The following is a 13754-nucleotide window of genomic DNA, read 5'->3' as shown; positions in this document are numbered from 1 at the left end:
ACCATAATGAAGGCCTTCATCACTTTACCCCATAATTACTGCACTACACTCCTGATGAGTCTACCTGCCTCAAGTGTCTCCTCACTCAAATCCATCCTCCATTCAGTTGACGAAATCATTTTCCTGGAGTGCAGGTATGAGCATGTCAAGCCCCCATCCCACAGCCATCTCCACCCTGCTCCACTCAATAAACTCCAATATAGCCTCCAGGACAAATAAAAAAAAGCTTTCTTTGACTATGAAAGCCTTTCATAACCTAGTCTCCTCCTGCCTTTCCAGTCTTTTTACCCTTAACCCCGAACAGGCACTCTTCAACCCAGTGGTACTGAACAGGATATTCCATAAACAAGACACACTTCATCCCTTGTCTACAGGCACTTTCTCTGATTGTCCCCAGTGCCTGGAATGCTCTCCCTCCTCTACTGAAACCAATGACCTCTCTTCCTTCCTTGAAGTCCTAACTAAAATCTTACCTTCTACAAGAAGCTTTCCTCAACCCCTCTTCATTTCAGATCCTTTGCTATTGTTGATTATTTCCTACTCATATTTGTTATGTATATATGTTTGCATGGAGTCTTCCCCATTAGATTGTATGTTCCTTGAGTGTAAAAACTGTCTTTTGTCTTTTTTTGCCTTGGACATAGTCGCAAGAAATGTTGCTTGATTGACATGCAACATCACACACACACACACACACACACACACACACACACACACACTCACACATAGCCAAGATAGGAATTTGTTTTGCCTGACTAGCCTTATTTGTTAAAATAATTTAGTTTTTCCTTTTTCTCCCTTCATGCAGAGGGGTGGGGACATGGGAAGGATAATTGGTAGTTGAAAAAATAATTGAGAATTGATAAAAATTGATAATTGAAAAAAATTTCCCCATATAGAAAATGAGGAGGTTGGACTTACTGACCTCTGTGAGCCTTTCTACCTCTAGACCTATTTTCTTGATAATTGAAAAAAATATTTAATACAGGAGTTTCGACTAGATGGTCTCTGAAGTCCTCTCAGCTCCAGATATCCAACCCTGTGATCTCAAAGACAACTACAAGGTTTAAGCTGGAGATTTCTCGCTGATATCGGGTCTGCATTCCAAGGTTTGCATACTGATCACTTCTTAAAAAGCATCATTTCTTCTCAAATAATGTCCAGGGAATGAAGATCTTTTTCATTAAATCTAAGAGGCAGTATAATATAATGCAAAGGACAATGGATTTAAATTCCTGCAACCTGTGTTTCAATTTTCATTATAGCATTTGGTAGCTATGTAAAACCTAGGCAAGTATTTAATGCCTCTGGGCCTCAGTTTCCTCACTGTAAAATAAGAGAATTGAATTAGGTGATATCTTAGTTCCTTTCATAAGGGAATTCTATTATCCATTTGCTGTGATGGAAAGATATAGGTTTCCTTAAATTCATATCAATGCATCAGGAGGCCGCTAAGTGGTACAGTGAATAGAAAACCAGGCCTAGAATCAGGAAGATCTGAATTCAAATCTGATCTCCGGCGCTTACTGACTGAGTGACTCTGGGCAAGTCCCTTAATCCTGTTTGGCTCAGTTTCCCCTTCCATTAAATTAGCTAGAGAAGGAAATGGAAAATCACTCTAGTATCTTTGCCAAGAAAACCCCAAATAGGACAAAAAAGTCTCTCTGTAGGGAAATTAACATTGCTAGTCTTTCCATGGGCTTCTCTGTTAGGGGAAGAAATTAGGCTTTCCTCTTCCCAGGAACAGTTTTTATGACTATACCACAGAGCAGTGAGAACATGAGCTTGCCTAGGCAAACCTGAGACTAGATTTCAAGTCCCTGGCTATCTTTTCTGCTTTGTATTTCCCACCCTTAGCACAAGTGACTGAAAAATAGTCTTTAGGACTGATGGTGGCCATTTCTAGTCCTGGAAGCTGCCTTGTGAGCTCAAGGCAGCTTAGGTGACTGACAGTCAGGAAGACCTGACTTCAAATCCAGCATCTGATATTTGCTAACTGTGTGACGCTGGGCAAGTCACTTAACCTCTGTCCGCCAAGTTTCCTCAACTGTAAAACGGAAATAACTAAATGAGATAATATTCATAAAGTGCTTTGCAAACCTTATTGTTATAATTAGTATTAATAATAGCACCTACCTCATAGGGTGTTGGGACAATCAAATGAGATAATATTTATATATAACACAATGTCTTGCGTATAGTGGGTGACTAACAAATATGTGTTTGTTTCCTTCTTTCCTCCCTCCCTCTCTTCCTTCCTTTTTTACCTCTTTCTTTCCTTTCTTTCTTCCATCTTTCCTTCCTTCTTTTCTTGCCTCTTTCCTTCCTTCCTTTCTTACCTTTTTCCTTCCTTCCTCCCTTCCTTCCTCTCTTCCTCCTTTACTCCCTCCTGTCCTTTCTCCTTTCCTTCCTTCCTCCCTTCCTTCCTTGCTTCCTCCTTTACTCCCTCCTGTCCTTTCTCCTTTCCTTCCTTCCTTCCTTCCTTCCTCCCTCCCTCTCTTCCTTCCTTTTTTACCTCTTTCTTTCCTTCCTTTCTTCCATCTTTCCTTCCTTCCTTCTTTTCTTGCCTCTTTCCTTCCTTCCTTTCTTACTTTTTTCCTTCCTTCCTCCCTTCCTTCCTCTCTTCCTCCTTTACTCCCTCCTGTCCTTTCTCCTTTCCTTCCTTCCTCCCTTCCTTCCTTGCTTCCTCCTTTACTCCCTCCTGTCCTTTCTCCTTTCCTTCCTTCCTTCCTTCCTTCCTTCCTTCCTTCCTTCCTTCCTTCCTTCCTTCCTTCCTTCCTTGTCCTAGAAATCCTAGGTGTTGACTGACCAGAGGTGGTGTTCCTTGCAATTACACCCTTCTTAAAAAAGATAATCACAGCCAGGAGGATGAGCCATATCCTCACTGGTCAGAGGACTTGAATCTAGACTTGCTGACTACCTAATGAAGTCCCATAAATCTTCCAGGAGCCTTTCTTACCTGCTGGAAGAGTATCACAGAGTGAAATGAACTGTTTTACATATTTAGAATTGTGTTAATGTGTAGATAGACTTTGTGTTGTAAGTCTTCATTTGTGATGGAGAGAATAAATGGTTGTCCTGTCCTTGAGATATACGTACTACTTTGTACTGTGAATACATTTCTAGAAGGTACAGTATACTGTTAGTACTGTTTCTCCCCCTTTTAGGGAACATCCTAGACATGAGCCAAACCTAAGATTTGTTGAAGAAATGTTTCCTGTAACTCCCAGGTGGGGGCAATAATGAGCCAAGAGTGCGAGGAGAAAAAAAAAACAGCCTGCGTACCCTGTACTTGAGACCAGCCTCTCCTTAGACTTGAACCCTGCCCAAGGGCAAGCAAGAAGGCAGAACTATTTGGGAGACAGGCTGGCCCCTGGGTTTCAGGCCATATCAAGAATTTCAAATTTCTTAGCAAGGATTTCATAACACCCCAACCTACACTGGCAACTGCCTCTGGTAAGTTATATCACAAGATCCTTTCCTCTTCTGGACGCAGCTCTCTGCAGTCCTCTTACAAGCAAGATTTAAGAAACAGGAAGCAAACTTGCCAAGGGCAACATGAAAAGGGAAAGTTGGAAGGGAGCAGAGTTTGTGAGAACAAAAGAGATAATGTTAGAAAAAGGGAGAAAAGGTGAGTAGAGAAGACTGGAAGCCAAATAAGTAAGAGGGAAGTTAGAACCGAGAGACTCTGAGGGACCAGTCAGGAGAAGAGAGGACATAAAAGGGAGAAGAGCTGAAATGAAGTCCAATCTCCTTTAATAAAATAGCTACAGTACCTACCCAAGGGGTGGAATTTGGCCCAGGGAACTCCTTAGAATTCTCAAAGAGCCACAAAGAGGTTGGGATTTAAGGATAAGCATGAGGCAAAGAAAAAACAAGTCTAATGACTTGGATTTAGATCTCTAAGAAATGTCCAATCAAAATCAAATAAAATCAATAAATATTTATGGAGAATATGTTGTGTGAAAGGCAATGGGCAAGGTACTCCAAGAATGTTTCATCTTATTGGTTTCCATTATGAGATATCGTCTTATAACCTTGAAGTCTAAATTAGAATCTTAAAACTTCAGATTAATCATTGGTTGATGGGTTTCTGTGTACTGGAAGGCATTTAATTTCTCTGTGCTTCATTAGTCTCTTTGCAAAGGGAGAATATTTATTTATTGCCTAATCTGTGTTATCTAATCATACCTGGTCCCGAATTGCAGTAAGATACTTCTATTTCTTCTCAAGCAATTTGCTGTCAAACTTTCCACAGCAGGTTTTCCAAACCTTCTCATTTCTCCGCAAACCTCCCATGACATTTCACCTCTCCCTTTTCAGCTATGGACTTTGTCTTATACTTTAAAAAAAAAAAAAAAAAAAGGAAGAAGGAGTTTGGGGAGAGGGAGGAGGATGGGATGAGATATAGGATTGGACATGTCAATTGAGGGTATTTTTTTTAAGGATGGAGGAAACATGGATGTGTTTTTAAGCAGCAGGAAATGAGTCAGTAGATAAAGAAGAGATTCAAGATTAGAGAGTGGCGATGATAATGGGGGCAATCTTTTGGAGAAGGTGGAAGGTATGGGATTGAGGGATTTTGTAGAGAGGCTGATCTTAAAAAGGAGAAAGCACCTTGTTATGAGAAAATAAGAGCCTTCTTCATTTCCGTATCTGAACAAAAGGAGTGAAGCCATCTATGTGCTATGAAAAGGGGAATGGTCTTTTACCAGATTTCTCTTCCTCCTCATCATCCTCCTCCTTCATCTTCTCCTTTTTTTCTTTCTCCTTCTCCTTCTTCCATCCTCTTCTTCTCTTTCTCCTCCTCATCCTCCTCCTCTTCTTCCTCATCCTCCTCTTCCTCTTTTCCCTCCTCTTCATCTTGACCTCTTGGCTTCCCTGCCTTCCTTCAACTTCCAGATAAAATCCCAACTTCTACTGTAAGCTTTTCTGAATCCCTCTTAATTTGGTAAGTGCCTCTTTCTGTTTATTATTTCCAGTTTATCCTGTGTATTCTTTGTTTGCACATAGGTGCTTGTATGTCATCTCCTCCATTAGACTATGAGCTCTAGAGCAGGGGCCATCTTTTGGTTTTCTTTATATCCCCACTCCTTAGTACAGTGCCTGGCATAGTAAATGCTTAACCAATATTTCTTGACTGACCTACTGACTGAATAAGTCCATGCACAAAGAAGAACAACAAATACTAAAGAGAGGTCAATAAAGATGGGGACTTCAAAAAGTCACTGAATTTAGCAGTTACTAGATTACTTGGTGACCTTATCAATACCCAGATTATCCTCTTTGAAGAACATAACAGATTAGTCTTCAAAAATTAACCTGTTCAGATGAAAGTTTCACACTTTCTTATTTATCTTAATCCTAGTCTAGATGCTAAAGAGAAATAAGGCAGATGTGGAAAGAAGTTACAGATTCATTATGAATCTAAGAAAGCAGAGGCAAATGAGAAAATATATCTACAGCTAGAAGGACCCTCTGAGGCCAATAAAGCCAACCTCATTTTATATACAGGGAAACTGAGGCCCAGGGATCTCAAAGACTTGTCCCAGGTCACCCAGGGAGCCAAAGTTGAGATGTAAACCAAGACTCACTATCCACTAAACCACACTGGGTCAGCAAGATCACATGGCTAGCTGAAACATACTATGGAATAAAAACAAAAGACTTACATTCCCACAACAGGAATGAACACTGTCTCATGTCTGAAGAATGCATCTAGGTATCAAAATGGATAGAATGCAATGCCGAAGCTTTCAAAATGCTTTCATTTTGAATCCTGCCTTGATATATGTACTATCTGTGTCTCCTTAAACAAGTTACCACCTCTGCCTGACTCAGTTTCCTCATTTGTAAGATGAGGACAGTAACAACACCTACTTCACAAGGTTGTCATAAGGATCAATGAATGAACATGTGTAAAGTGTTTGGAAAACCTAAAAGCACTATCTAAATGCTAGCTATTTTCCAAGGAAAGGTGAATTCCATAATGGCTCTTTCACCAAACAATGAATTAAAGAAGTATGGAGAGATCAGCAGGTCCCAAACTGTACGTGTTAATTCGTTCATAGTTCTCCATAAGGATTGGCTCCAGGGAGGAGACAGGGAGAATTGGGTAATGGAGCATTCCTGCCCAGCAGCAGCATGGTAGAATGATTCTCTCCTTGCCAGTCCACACAGCAGTATGGCCATGTTCATATTCATTATTCAACAAATTCTTGGCAGGCTGCCCTTGGAACAGGGAAAGCCCCAGTTATAAGAGCAGAAGGAAGACAATGAAAGGCATTTTACAAGGTTCTTACCTTCTTGCCCTTTCAGCACCACCCTCTCTCTCCCTGTTGACTCAGCATTCAGACTTGCCCTTTCGTCACGCCTGTCATCCTCCTCCCTCTAATAGGATGAATCAGGAGCAAATGGTTAAATACAAGCCCTGCTAAGTTAAATTACCTCAGAATCTAGGTTGGGTGATATGTATATATAACTCAGGGTCATGGACCTAGAGCCAGAAGTAACCTCAAAGACCAGCTAGTCCAACCTCCTCACCTAACAAATGGGGAAACTGAGGATCCGGAAGATTAAAAATGGCTTGAGTAAGTTTGCACCAACAGTAAACAGCAGAGATGGTATATAAACCAGCTATTCCAGTTCCAGAGCCCATGGTCTTTCTACTGTACTGCTTCCCTGTAATTCCTGGATTTCTAGAATATTGGATACTAGATCATACAAAGTCACCCATGCAGCAAGCCTCAGACGGGAGATTTAAATCCAAATCCTCTACCTTCATGACCACTGTTCTTTCTTCCATTCCACATTGGCACCCATCAACCAGTGGCAACTAGACTCTACTATTACCCTGTTATCTCTTATAAAGATCAAGGTTCCAAATCTCTAGTTCCAATGTAGGGGAGTGAAACCTAAATTGAAAATCCAAAAGCACACGTCCTCTGCTGAGATTACTAGTGTTGGGGCAGAAGGGCACCCCAGTCTCCATGTATAACAATGATAAAGTAACAGGGAGGTAACTGCCCTCACCGCCCCCCTCCTTAACCTCCCCTGTTGTGAAATAGTCACACTTCCTGCCACCAGATACACGTGCCTGGCTGTTAAAAGCAGTAGGGATCGACTTGGTCGACTGGCATCTTTCAGGCAGTGGGCCAATTCGCTGCTGAGGAGAGAGCTCACAAGCGTGCTGCTAAGTGTTTTTCATATTATAATGACATATTTCTGTGGCCACACTCTGGATTGCCAAATGAGCAGCACTTTCGAGGTATTTCAGCCCTCCCCTGTAAGCTGGGACCGATTTTTAAGGCCATTAAGAAAGGGGAGAATGTGCTTCTCTTTTCAGTTGCTCTAGGGTCACAGCGTAATTGTGTGGTGGGAGAGACAAGGCCCTGGAGATGGCGTGACAGTCACTTCTCATTACCTCTCACTCGGCTCATTACATTTGTAGACAGCATTTGCCCATGTGTGGATACTTCTATTACCCAGAAGAATGCAATGTGCCAGCTTCCAAAGGGGAGAGAAGGCTGTTCGTGTCAAATGTATGCCTGTCTTCCTCTGACGGCTCTTGCCAAATGAAAAAATGCCACTATGGCCTGTCCAGGAGTATATTAGGAGTAAAAATAAATGGGAGTGGGAGGGAGGAGGGGCAGGGGTATGGAATTATCCATCTTCTGGGCTTATATTCAGTGTGGTACTATATGTATTAGTATATACAGAGTCCAATAACATGCCAAGTAGCACCCAAAGAAAGGAAGGTGTTAACCATTCATTAATAAGAGGAGTCAATTAGCAGATATAATATAAAGAGATGATTTATTCACTGTTGGACATATGAGCTTAGTACCCATATGAACCTGAGATTCCCATAAATATGCGTCTGTTCATCCTTCATTGCCGAAGAAGACCATGCCATCAGAGAAATAATGACATGACTTGCATTTGACTTTATTTTGAGTGAGAGAGGGCTGTGCAGGTCACCAGCCTCACTTCTCCTCCAGGGCCATCTGACTCCAGTGACCAGATATTCATCAGGATGACTGGAGATGACTCAGGATGAGGCAATTGGGGTTAAGTAACTTTCTCAAGGTCACACAGCTAGTGAGTGTCAAGTGTCTGAGTTGAGATTTCAACTCAGGTCCTCCTGACTCCTGTACTGGTGCTCTATTCGCTGCACCACCTAGCTGCCTTCCCACAAATATGATAGCCTTATAAATGTAGAGTAGAAAGGGACCTCAGAGGCACTGAGAGTCTATCCCATCTCTGGAAACTGAGTTAATTGACTTGTCCAAGACCACCCAGGTAACTTACAAGTCTCAGAGGTCAGATTAGAACCCAGGTTCTCTGATGCTAGAGCCAGCTGCTCTTTGCTCTGTGCTAGGGTGGCTCACTTTAGATTTGAATATAAGATGAACTGAGTTGTTGAGTTTATAAAGAAGACCATATACATTTATGGGAAATATGAATTTTGAAATTTCCACGAGAGTAATGAGATCCAAGAATACTCCATGTAAGAAGTATTGTAAGCTCTTTGAGGACAGGGGCTGTGTGTTTGTTTATTTTAAATATCTTTGCCTTGCAAAGAGAAAGCTCATAGTAAGTGATTGCTAAGTCACTTTTGTTGTATTTAGAGGCAAAGGACTATGTCAGAAAGACACTAAACTTGGAGTCAGGCCTGGACTGGAGCCACTTCCTTTCTGAGCCTTTGTTCCCTTCCCTGAAACACTGGAACAATACTTACCCTTACTGCCTCACAAGGCTCACATGAACATCAAAATATGCATCCCTGAGGAGAGAATATTTAAGGGAGGCATGGCCACTGTTTTCATTTATTTCAAGGGCAGTCCTATGGAAGTGGGATTAGATTCAGAGAAAGTACAGGGAGGAAGAGTCTAGTTAAACAAAAGACCGTCCCAGATGATAGAAAAGCTACCCACAACCAGTGACCTCAGGAAGCGCTATGTTCCCTATCACTAGAGATCACTGTATCACTGGAGGCTGGATGATTGCATGTCTAGGATGCTGTCAAGTCTATTCTTTCCCAAGTATGGGTCACACTGAAAGGCATGTCACAATCCTTCTGACATGCATATTCTTCTATAGAGCTAGATATCAAAATCAGAATCACATCAATAAACATTTATTATTTACAAATAAGCACTTCCTATGTGACAGGCATCTAGGTGGCACAGTAGATTGGGCATTAGGCCTAGCATCTGGAAAACCTGAGTTCAAATCCGGCCTCAGACACTTACTAGCTGGGTGCTGGGCAAGTCTCTTAACACAATTTGCCTCCTCAGTTCCTCTTCTGTAAAATGTACTGGAAAAGGAAATGGCAAACTACCCCAGTATCTTTTCCAAAAAAACCCCAAATGGAGCCAAGAAGAGTCTGACATGACTGAAAAACAACTCAACAACGTTGTCAGGCATGCCACTGAGCACTGGAGATACAAAGAAAGACAAAATAACACACCTTGACCTCAAGGACTTCACATTCTCATTTCAGAGACAACATGCAAGTAACCACGGACAAACAAAATTCATATGCAAGCTAACTTGAAAATAATATCAGAGGAAAAGCACTAGAGTAAAGGGAAGATCAAGGAAGGTTTTTGTAGAAGATGACATTTCAGCATAGACTTGACACCAAAAGGCAGATGTGAGAAGAGAGAAGCTGATGAAATGGTTGGCCCAGAAAAGGACTGGCCTTCCAGGTCAGATGAGGCAACGGGTTCTAAGTAAACACCAGATATTATTGCTCTACTATATTTCAGACCTGTGTTTTCATCAGAGTAGGGAATTATACATGGGGGAGGCAGTCTGAGAGTGTACAGCTTGGGTGAACTGAACTTGGGTATTATATATAATCCAGGTGAAACTGGGTCAGTCATTGAATCTCTCTAGGTCTCAGTTTCCTCATCTGTAAAATGAGGATGTTAAACGTGATGACCTTTCAAGGTCTAAATCTATGATCCTGGTGATTTAAATCAATCAAAAAAAATATTTATTTAAGGACCTACAATGTTCCAGACACTCTGCCAGGAGCTAGAGATGCAGTGACAAAAATGAAATATCCTCTTGCCTTCAAGAAGCTTTCATCTGATCATTCCCCGACAGGGGCTGGACAAGGTAAGAACATTAGCATCCTAGCTTCTCTCCTTACCAACACACTTGCATAATTCTTCTTCCTCCCTGTGCTTACAACCCAGCCACATCTCTCTTCATGCCTATCTCTCTCCTCACTCATTTCCAACTCCCCAGAAAAGAGGAAAGGGCATTCATTTCCTTCTTTCAAGAGAAGCGACTATTTCTGTAAGTCACAGCCTTAGAGAACTGGCCAGAGCATAGCAGTGTTATGGGACTTGCAGTCTCACATTTAGTCAGTCTACAAGCATTAAGTACTTATTAAGTTCCATGCATATGAAGGAAAACAAAAATATGATCTTTGCCCTCAAGGAGCTCACCTTTTAATGGGGAAGGCAACATGTCAAAAACAGTACATACAAGATACATACCATTTAAATGGAAGGCAGTCTCAGCAAGAAAGCACTCACGGTGGGTAGTGGAGGGTATGAGGGAGCTGGGGAAAGGCTGTCCTGTATTGAATCTCTCCAGCACTGGCTGCCTAGGTTGTTAGAAAGTTGTTGCACAAAGGGGTGACAAACCTCAGCTAGCTACCTACATAAAGAGATAGATAGACAGATAGATACACAGATGGATGTGTGGATGTGTGTATACATATACACATACACATACATAGGTATATATGTATGTGTGTATACACACATGGTTGGTTGGTTGTTGTCTGCTCTCAAAGAGGACCAAAATGACATCACCATGATAAAGTGAAGTTTCTACGTGTATGACTGTGGCTGATCAGACCAACACAAACTTGGAATGCTCTACCACAGATTGGGCACAAAGTCCATGTGAACATTTGGGGTGGTTACTCCACATTTGCACATCCTACATTTCCTTTGTGCTATTTCAATTCTGCTTTGCTCATAGAGCACAGCACTCTTTCTGATGTGGGCATGCCATGCTGGGCGGGCCTGTGCCAGTGTCTCCCGTGTTGCACAGTCAAATCCAAAACTCTTGAGAGAGACCTTGAGAGTATCCTTGTATCTCTTCTGACCACCATGTGATCGCCTGCCCCATGTAAGTTCTTCATAAAACAGTCTTTTTGGCGAGCATACATTTTGCATTCAAACAACGTGGCCAGCCCATCCGAGTTGTGCTCTCTGAAGCATAGTTTGAATGCTTGGCAGTTCAGCTCGAGCAAGGACTTTGGTGTCTGGTACCTTATCCTGCCAGGTGATCTTCAGAATCTTCCTAAGACAGTTCAAATGGAAGCGACTCCATTTCCTGGCATGGTGCTGGTAGACTGTCCCTGTTTTGCAGGCGCACAACAATGAGGTCAGCACAGCTACTCTGTAGACCTTCACTTTGGTAGTCAGTCTAATACCTCTTCTCTCTTAAACTTTTCTTCGGAACCTCCCAAATGCTGAGTTAGCTCTGACAATGTGATACACATATATACATGTGCATATGTGTATGTGCATATATACACATATATGTGTGTACATATGTATATATGTGTGTGTCTATATATAGAAAGAATTACATATGTGTGTACATATAAAGTGTTTTTATATGTATAAAGCATTATACGTATATATGTAATAGGAATATTATATTATATTGGAATATTATTATGTTATATTGGAACCAGGTAGTTCCAAATAAAGACACCCTCTTTCCAATGTAGATTAGCTCGTGCTCTGCGTCTCAGACTTGGAGAATGACCCAGACACTAACACGCATCATAATAACTGACTGGAATCTTCTTTTTTGCGATTTTATATGCATTATGTTATTACACTCTCATAACAACCACGTGAGTCAGGTGCCGCAGGAATCGCCACTCTCCTCATTTTACAGATGAGGAAACTGAGGCTTGGAGAATGTTATGTGGTCTATCAATAGCTGCTGTGTGTCAGACACAGGATTCAAATTCAGGTCATCTGCTGCCACATCCAACATCCTGTATAATAGCAATAATAATAATAAATAGTCTGGATTTATATAGTGCTGCTAGGCCCCAGGCACTGTGCTAAATGCTATCAATATTCTCTTGTTTTATTTTCACAATAATCTTGGCAGGTAGGTAAGATTATGATCCCCATTTTTCAGCTAGGGAAATTGAGACAAATATAAGTTGAGTGACTTGCCCAAGATCATACAGTTATTAACTGTCTGAGGCAGGATTTGAACTTAGATTTTCCTGCCTTCCAGTTCAGAGCTCTGTGGCTAGCCACCTAGCTACCTCTATATTGCACTGTCTCCATATATTCATTCTTTCCTCTAACACATCTCCCCATCTGCTTTCCAATGAAAGTAAAGGGAATACCCCTACTCACCATCCCCCCACTCCACTCACCTGACTTCATGGTACTTCTCTAAGATGGATAGTGTATGTCTATTTGTTCAATGGTTATTCAAAAGACTATGAATTTACAAGGAGAAGAGGGGAATGAAAGGGTCAACAAATGGGTATACCACAGGAGGAGTATTGTGAAGTAGACAGAAAGCTGGTTTCAGAGTTAGGAAAACGCAGGTTCCAGTCCTGCCTTGAAAACCTTCTTGTCATGGGGCTCTGGTCAGGTTACCTAAATTCTCAGTGCTCTAGGAAATTCTCTAAGACTAAATTTCAAAGAAGGTGCCACAGGGACTTTCCTTACCCTATTACAAAGAATTCACAGGTCTGGTATCTATCCTATATACTTCATTTGTATTTTCACTTGTCAGTTGTCAGCAGTCATCTCTGTGTAGTTTTGTCTTGTGGTTAGAGCAGGAGGACCCGGGGTCAAGGCAAATCCACTGGGCCCATGTCTTCCCTGACCATTACCTCACTGTGTGTGGCCTTTGGAGAGGCATTAATCCTTTCTTTGCCTTATTTTTTTTTCCATTTGTTTAGGAACACACATCACCTTCCTACTGCACAAGGATGTTTGTGAGGATTAATGAGATAACCAGCCTTGGGAGCTTGAGGGCAACATGGAAAAACTGACAGCTTTAATGTATCTCCTACCCCCATGAAAATACTTTAAAAATAAACTTTTTTTAGTTGGATTTACAATTAGTCAGTCTGGCAGCCCTGTTTTATCTGAAAACAGAGTACAAGTTAAGAGATTGGAATTGAAGGAAAAAAATACACCTTAGTTCCTGAAGATAAAACCAGCTACTTATCTGCAACTGAAATTCTGAGAGAGATTCTTCAGGATAAAAGCCATTTACTTTAGCAATCCTTTCATTTATTTATTTATTTGGGAATGTGAACCTCCCCACACTTTCTTGACTTCTGCTAAATTCTTCCTGTTGAGAAAGGATGTGAGATGTCACATTTCATTTCCTCATCAAACTCCAACTATGAAATAATCATATATGGCATCTTTGTCTCATGTCTCAGTTATCAGTGGGTCTATACAGGAAAGGGAAAGAGTCAAAACTGGTAAGGGGAAGGAGGGGGGATGTAAGTTAAGATTACAGATTTCAAGGAAGTGCTTGATGAAAGGGGAGGGGGAACTAGGTGGTTTGTCTTTCCTTTAGCCTTTTCCTTTAGCCTTATTATGTATATTTCTTTAGCATTGGTGAAAAAGAACTTGATTTAGTGAAGGGGGAATTAGTCTCAGAGTCAAAGGTCCCACCTTTGATACATACTGGTTATGGTTGTGTGACCCTGGGCAGGTCACTTA

At 41.4% G+C, this 13754-nt stretch overlaps 1 long non-coding RNA gene across 1 annotated transcript; it reads left to right on the top strand.

Moving 5' to 3' along the window:
• Positions 1-3314: 3314 nt before the first annotated feature.
• On the top strand, positions 3315-13141 carry LOC140513277 (uncharacterized). Its single transcript, XR_011970126.1, has 3 exons — positions 3315-3456; positions 10013-10128; positions 12977-13141. It is a non-coding gene; the product is annotated as an uncharacterized lncRNA (long non-coding RNA).
• Positions 13142-13754: the final 613 nt, after the last annotated feature.

Source organism: Notamacropus eugenii, chromosome 7 (genome assembly GCF_028372415.1).
Source record: "Notamacropus eugenii isolate mMacEug1 chromosome 7, mMacEug1.pri_v2, whole genome shotgun sequence".
Lineage (NCBI taxonomy): Eukaryota > Metazoa > Chordata > Mammalia > Diprotodontia > Macropodidae > Notamacropus > Notamacropus eugenii.
The sequence above is the reverse complement of the archived record's forward strand: the minus strand, read 5'-3'. Positions and strand labels throughout refer to the sequence as shown.